The sequence below is a fragment of the Alnus glutinosa genome, chromosome 7 (assembly GCF_958979055.1).
Source record: "Alnus glutinosa chromosome 7, dhAlnGlut1.1, whole genome shotgun sequence".
In the NCBI taxonomy this organism is placed as follows: Eukaryota; Viridiplantae; Streptophyta; class Magnoliopsida; order Fagales; family Betulaceae; genus Alnus; species Alnus glutinosa.
The window spans coordinates 24,600,220-24,607,196 of NC_084892.1; the positions used below are offsets into that span (position 1 = coordinate 24,600,220).

The following is a 6,977-nucleotide window of genomic DNA, read 5'->3' on the forward strand; positions in this document are numbered from 1 at the left end:
TGTAATCAAATCCTATAAAATTCATTAGCTTTATTGTATTATCTTCACTTACCATATTTGACCTATAATAGAGTCATGTTGTATTGTAAATCATTCGAGGCAATAAGAGCACAGTTTAACCCTAAGGGACAATTCTCAATAGTGGATGTAGGCCTCTAATGCCAAACCACTCCAAAATCTTTTGCTTTAATTTTCATATTTGCTTCTGTTATTTTTACACAATTTTTATTTTATTACAAATTTCTACTTGCTATCAGACCCAGGTTCCTATGGACTTCAACCTTCTTCTTCCTTTTTTCGTAGTTCTTCCTCGCTATGCCTCCCTCCTGACATTCTTCTTGGCATTCCACATTGTTTTTCAACTACTATTTGTTTTAGATCATTGCCTTATGAGAATCCTATCATGCATACGAAGATATCATTCGAAAGTTTGAAAGCCAATCTACGCAACACAACCAAAATCAAAAGGAAGTTCTCACCCGCCCACACGCGCTGTCCGAAAAGTTTGGATAGTTTAGCCACATGTCTCATGCAGTTCCATGCACCCAAGTGGCCTTGTGTTTTGACCCAATTGGCCCTATCTTTTCACCCATAGTTGACCCTGTCAATGACCAAATTTTGGCCCATTTATCCCGCCATCGTCTAACCACCTCATTCAGCCATCATCTTTGGCTATTGTTCGACCGTCATCTTCCTGTCGTTTTTTACCATCTCCGACCACTATCCAACCACCCCCTATAACCATTATCCAGCCACCTCCACTACCAAAAAAACTGGATTTCTGGATGGTTTTTTTATAAACAGTTTCTAAAACTGTCTAGAAAAAAAAAATTACGGACTTTTTTTTTTGAAACCATTAGAAAAAAAGGGCGGTTTAATAGAACCGTCCTTAAAAGCAGAGACGGTAATTAGAAAATTCCAGACAGTTTTCTTCAAACCGTCTATAAATATATAAATGGTTTGAAGAAAATTGTTCGTAATTAGAAATTACAGACAATTTGAAGATAACCGTTTATAAATAGATAGACGGTTTCTAAAAAAACTGTTTGGAATTCTCTAATTCTTGACGGTTTTTTTAAAACCGTCCATAACCTAGTTCTAAAATTAGTAAAAAAAATCGTGTCGTCCATAACCTAGCTATTGTCATCCAGAAATTTCTAGCTCAAGATCTCTCTCTCTCTCTCTCTCTCTCTCTCTCTCTCTCTCTCTCTCTCTCTCTCTCTCTCTCTCTCTCTCTCTCCCCTGACTGGCGGCCCTCTATCGACCCATTCTCCGGCGCTCTCTCTCACTCAGTCCGGCATTCTCTCTCTCTCTCTCTCTCTCTCTCTCTCTCTCTCTCTCTCTCTCTCTCTCTCTCTCTCTCTCTCTCTCTCTCTCGTACTCCGTCCAGCCCCTCTCTCTATCAGATCAAGAAAACGCCGGCCTGCCCTCACCTTCTCAGGCGACACTCGACGTGTCCCAGCTAGCCCTAGGAGCCACACCCCCGACGCTCAGTGTAAAGGTTATTTTTTAATTTTTTTGCTATTTTTTTTTTCCTTTTAAATTTGTAATTAGGTTGGTGATACTACATTTTTTTTTTTAATCATTGGGATGCTCTGATTGATTCAAAGATTTAAAGTAAAAAAGCTTTGATTGGGAATTTTTTGGGGTAATTACCTTTTCCCCCCATGAATTACCGGCCTATGTCATTTTGCCCCCACGAACTACCTCCTCGACAAAAAAAGAGCATCAAACTATCATCTTTACTGCTTTGCCCCATTCCATCAGGGAATCCCGTTAACTTGGATGGAATATGCCATTTTTTACCGTTAAGTTTGATTTAAAGACCAAAATGCCCATACAGTAATTAATATATATATATATATATATATATATTTTTTTTTTTTTAAAAAAAAAAAAAACCGAAGGAAAACCGCCACCCTTGAGGTGGCCGGGTGGCCTGCGAGCCACCCCCAGAGGTGGCTCCGGCCACCTCTGGAGTGGCCCGCGAGCCACCCATAAGGTGGCTCCGGCCACCTCTGGGCTCCTTCAGTTTCTTTTCTTTTTTTTCTTTTTTTTTTTTTTTTTTTTTTTTTTTTTTTTTGTTTAAAATGAGGATATTTAGGTAATTTTTAAAATTGAGTTAGGGCATTTAAGTCTTTGCATGAATTAGACTGACGGAAGGGGGCAAAGTATGTAAAGATAGTAGTTTGATGCTCTTTTTTGGTCGAGGTGGTAGTTCGTGAGGGCAAAATGACATAGGCCGGTATTTCATGGGGGGAAAAGGTAATTACCCCGAATTTTTTTGAGTAAATGGGTGTTGAGCTTCATGGCTTTTGTGCTTTAAGCCTATGCTTTTCATCTTGGAAAATCAAAGCGTGAGTGCTTTTGAATTGGTTTTCTATTTATTTGCTTTGATGGGTGTGATTGTTCTATGAGTTTTTGTCGTTTGAGTGAGTTCATGTGGGAAATATTATGAATCTCTAGCGTTTTTAAAATTGTTTTTGGAGGTTATATTTGGGTGGGGTTGAATTTGGATAATTCCTGTTAGATTTTCAAGTGGGGTTTGAGAAATATTACTAGAGTTTTGTTTCTGGTAAGAAATTGTAGAATTCGGTGTTGGGCTTAAATTATGCTGAAAGTTTTTAGGAGATTTGAATAAGTATATTATCCAAAGCGATAAAATTTAAGATAAGCTCCGATATTAACCTAGCATAAGCATGCATATTACATTTTTTTTTTTATTAAAGTTTTTATTTTTTGCACAAAAATAATAATATTGTATAAATTTTATTACAAAATTTAGATAAAACAATTTTTTTATTATTTTTATTATATACATTTATTCAAATTAAATAATATATAATGAATATTGATATGAACATGATTGTTTTATTTGTAAATAATGATTGTGATTAAAAGAAACCCCAATTAGTAACACTCGTAATGCAATAAAAGCCCATAAAAAGCACCCAATCCAACCCCAAAAACCCCCAACAGGATCCCCTAAACCCAAAAGCGTCAAATTTCATTGTGTTAATAATGGTTGTCTTTAAATTTATAGTTCTCTTAACCTCTGACTGCTTAAAATGGTTAAGGATCAGTTTTGAAAGTATCGATTCAAATTCCACTGATAGGTTAATTTTCCTTACGCATGTTGATTTATCTATTAATGCTTGATTATCTTTGTTGAATTGCTTTACATTGTTATTTAAGTTAAAAGTTGAGATTATTTTTATTTTTCTTTCTCTGAATGATATGAGTATTTTTTTTCTTTCTGATTTGCACTTATTCAATTTGATGCCATCTTTCTTGATTGGTCCATGCTTTTGTGCACTTTATTAAAATATATGGAAGTCTCTTGGCAATCTGATTATTTGGTTGAAACTATATATATATATTGATAAGTCTTGAATTATTTGATTTAAGACCCCTTAACTTGTATTTGTTAGACCTAGTTTGTGTTGTATATATAACGTTTTGTTGTAGTTTTGTGTTATGTCTTATTTTCAGGTCTTAGTTGAAATCTAGTTCAAAACACTTGAATTAGACCTGAAAATACATCAAGGGCAATTCGGTCATTTCTAGAATTCGAGGTTGATCCTGAAAAGATGAAAAATCGTTCAAGGCATTTCGATCGATTGATTATTTGTACATCCAATAATTCGATTGATCAACTTTCAGCTGACCCAACTCTGATCGATCCAGATGTGATCGATCGATTCTTAGAGCATACAAAGATCGATCGACTTCGCATCTTCCAGAAGATCCAGATATTTCGAAATCTTTGTGCGATCCAACTTAAAAGTTGAGTTCTATGGACAAAAATGGATTGCGACCAGCTCTGTTTGTGCGGCTAGAATTGATCCTTGATGAGTCTTTTGTAAATCTAAATCTCTATATATATGAGATGAGAGTTTAGGGTTTGAGGATGCATATTTTGGGGGTTTCGATTTTCTCAAGTGTATCTTAGTTAATTTGATTGCTTTTTAAGTTCCTTTGATGCAACTCTCTAGACCGAAATCCAAAGAGCTTGTTACCTTTGCATTTTCTTCCTTGTTCTTCATTTTCTAGTTTAGGTTTGTCTTTTCTTTTCATTTCTTTTGTGTAATCAGAATTTCATACTTTAAATATATTGTTTTTAGTTCATTTTGATCTTGTTTCCTTACTGTTTTTATCTTTAGATTAGATTCAATTATGCATAGCTAAATTAGTTCTTAGGGTTTGATCAAAATCTTCTCCAAAAACCATGAAGTGTTCTTGATATTCTTGAGTTTTTCTTGAGATGTTTGATGATTGTGAAGGGCTAAAGGATTGCAAAACCCATCCTAAAAGGTTTTGTCTTCAAGATTCCAATCCATTTATTCATGAAAAAAGGATATTGCTTGTTTATGAGTTTTCTTAGATTCATAAGTAAAATCAACGTTCTTGAAAGAGAAAGATGTCTTTTGCAATGGTTCTATTTGACATGATGTGTGTTTACCTATTAGAGTCACCTTGTAGGGTATGCTAAGGAACACCGGTCATTTCATACCTTTGGTAGTGTAAAATGTCTTTCCATTTTAGTTTAATCTTTACATGGAATAGATCGGTGTGAAATTAAGATACCTTATCATTGTGGCCTAATTAGGGTATTCATGTATTGTGTATGCTTATTAGGATGTTTTATAGAGTAGTAAGCTAGGGAGCATCAATCCCCCACACCTTTGGTAGTATAATCGTTTTTCAATTATAGTTTAAATCTTTACGTGGTAAGTGTTTGATGTGAAACTAGGTGCTTTATGTCCACGCCCATTATGCGCTCATATCATGCATGAATTCATATAGACTTTAAGCATTTCATTGGTTGAGGATTGGATAAGATCAATACCCTAAGTTTCTTTTACGTTTGTTTTCACTTTTCACTTTTCTTTACTTGATTCGTTGTAGCTTCAATTCTCCAACTTAACAACCCCCAAATCTCTGTGGTTTAATAACCCTTACTATAGTACAATTGATTTGTACTATTGCGAAGTGGTTCAATATATAAATTTAAAATCCACATACGTATCTAAACTCGAGCGTACCAATTTTTTGGCTCCGTTGCCGGGGATGTGTAACGGTTGTTTATAGGATATTTAGGATTGTATTTAGTTTGATTTAGTACATATTGTAAATTCTGTCTATAAGCGGTTTTATTTCTGTTTGTAAACTGTTTTTGCGGTTTTTAGTGTTTGAATTCGGTTCTGTCTGTTTTCTGCAGAATTATGTTTCTGCAGAAAAGTCGATCGATCGAAATAATAATCGATCGAGCGACTTTCGATCGATCGATTTTTGTTTTGAGCAGCACTGCTTTTCTGCTATCTCTAGACCAAACCTACCTTTAATTTCTTACAGTCCTTTGCATATTTAGTCTTTAATTTTGTTCATATTTATTTTTCTGCGTTTTTCTTGCATTTTACTTTTTTGCAGAGAATCGATTGATCGACTCTAAAAGTGATCGATCGAAGTTTCGATCGATCTACCTAAAAGTCGATCGAGCGACTTTTCCTGCAGTAGCACGCCACCTGCTGCTGCACTGTCTCACTGCAGAACCGGTTAATTTTTCTCCTTTTTCATTTTATTTCTTTTATGTACCTAGTATACATAGATTAAATTTTGTTGGTGCATGTTTGGTTGTTGTTCATTATCATTGCCTATTTTTCCATACGACCCAAAGTTAGAGCAAATTTTTATACGAAGTAGATCTAAACGGAACTCACGTCTAAGAGCCCCTTCTAAAGACCAAATGGCTGAAGAACCAAAGCATGTGCTATAGAGGGACCACTATGTTCCCTTAACATACACACTTACTTCAAGCCTTCAGTTGTCGGACATTACGGCAGCTCATTTTGAAATTAAGTCCGAATTCATTCAAATGCTTCCATAATTTTACGGACTTATTACCAAGGATCCTTATAAGCATTTAGACGAGTTTATTGAAATCTACTCCACCATAAGGTTGCAGAATTTTTCAGAGGATGCTTTAAGGATGCGCTTGTTTCCGTTCTCTCTGAAAGATAAAGCTAAGTATTGGTTGAATTCCTTAAAGACTAACTCTATTACTTCTTGGGCTCAGATGCAACACGAGTTCCTTAAGAAGTACTTTACCATAGGGAAAACAAATCAAATACGAAAAGCCATAACTGGTTTTTCGCAAATAGAGGGAGAACCATTTCATGAGACTTGGGAGAGGATGAAGGACCTTTTACGAAAGTGTCCACATCATGTTGTTCCCAAGTGGCAGTTAGTACAATGCTTCTATGATTGCTTAACTGAGCCTCATAGACAGATGGTAGATGCTTCATGTGGGGGTACGTTTATGTTAAAGAGTGAGGATGATGCATGGATACTTTTTGAAAATTTATCGGAAAACTCTTTACACCATGTTAGTATTTTGGCCTCATTCTGTGTTTGGACAAAATCACTTAAGTGTAAAGATGCTGTAAACAGGGATTCCACTATTCAGAGTCTGCAAGTCAGAAGAATTCAAGTTCCCTGTCAGCCGTCCGGACAATCGAGCCATCCCGTCTGGACGCCCATTTGTCCATTGTTCCATCCGTCCGGACGACGTGTCATCCTGTCCGGACGCTAGACAGACCAGCATCATCTGTCCGGACGAAGTGTTCATTCCGTCCGGACCCTATACTGTATCAAGAAGTTTCTGTGCCAGCTTGCATCCGTCCGGATGTTTCAGCAGCATGTCCGGACGCCTCCCAGTACTCGATCAGTTTCTGATTTCTTTCCAAGTTCCAAGAAAGGGAAGATCAATCAACCGTCCAGACGATGTGGTATCCTTTTCGGACGCGCGTCTCCGTAAGGCAAGAATCGCAATTCAAATATGACCGTCCAGACGTCTGACAGCTGTGGTCTGGACGCGCGTGCATCAAAGAAGGAAATTGCCGATTCGACTTCAACCGTCCGGACGATTGCCTATCATGGTCCGGACGTGCGCATTACCGATATGGAAATTGCGTGTT

At 36.6% G+C, this 6,977-nt stretch overlaps 1 non-coding gene across 1 annotated transcript; it reads right to left on the bottom strand.

Annotated features, from left to right (window-relative positions):
- Positions 1–6,125: 6,125 nt before the first annotated feature.
- Positions 6,126–6,231, bottom strand: LOC133874414 (small nucleolar RNA R71). Its single transcript, XR_009901276.1, has one exon. It is a non-coding gene; the product is annotated as a small nucleolar RNA R71 (small nucleolar RNA).
- Positions 6,232–6,977: the final 746 nt, after the last annotated feature.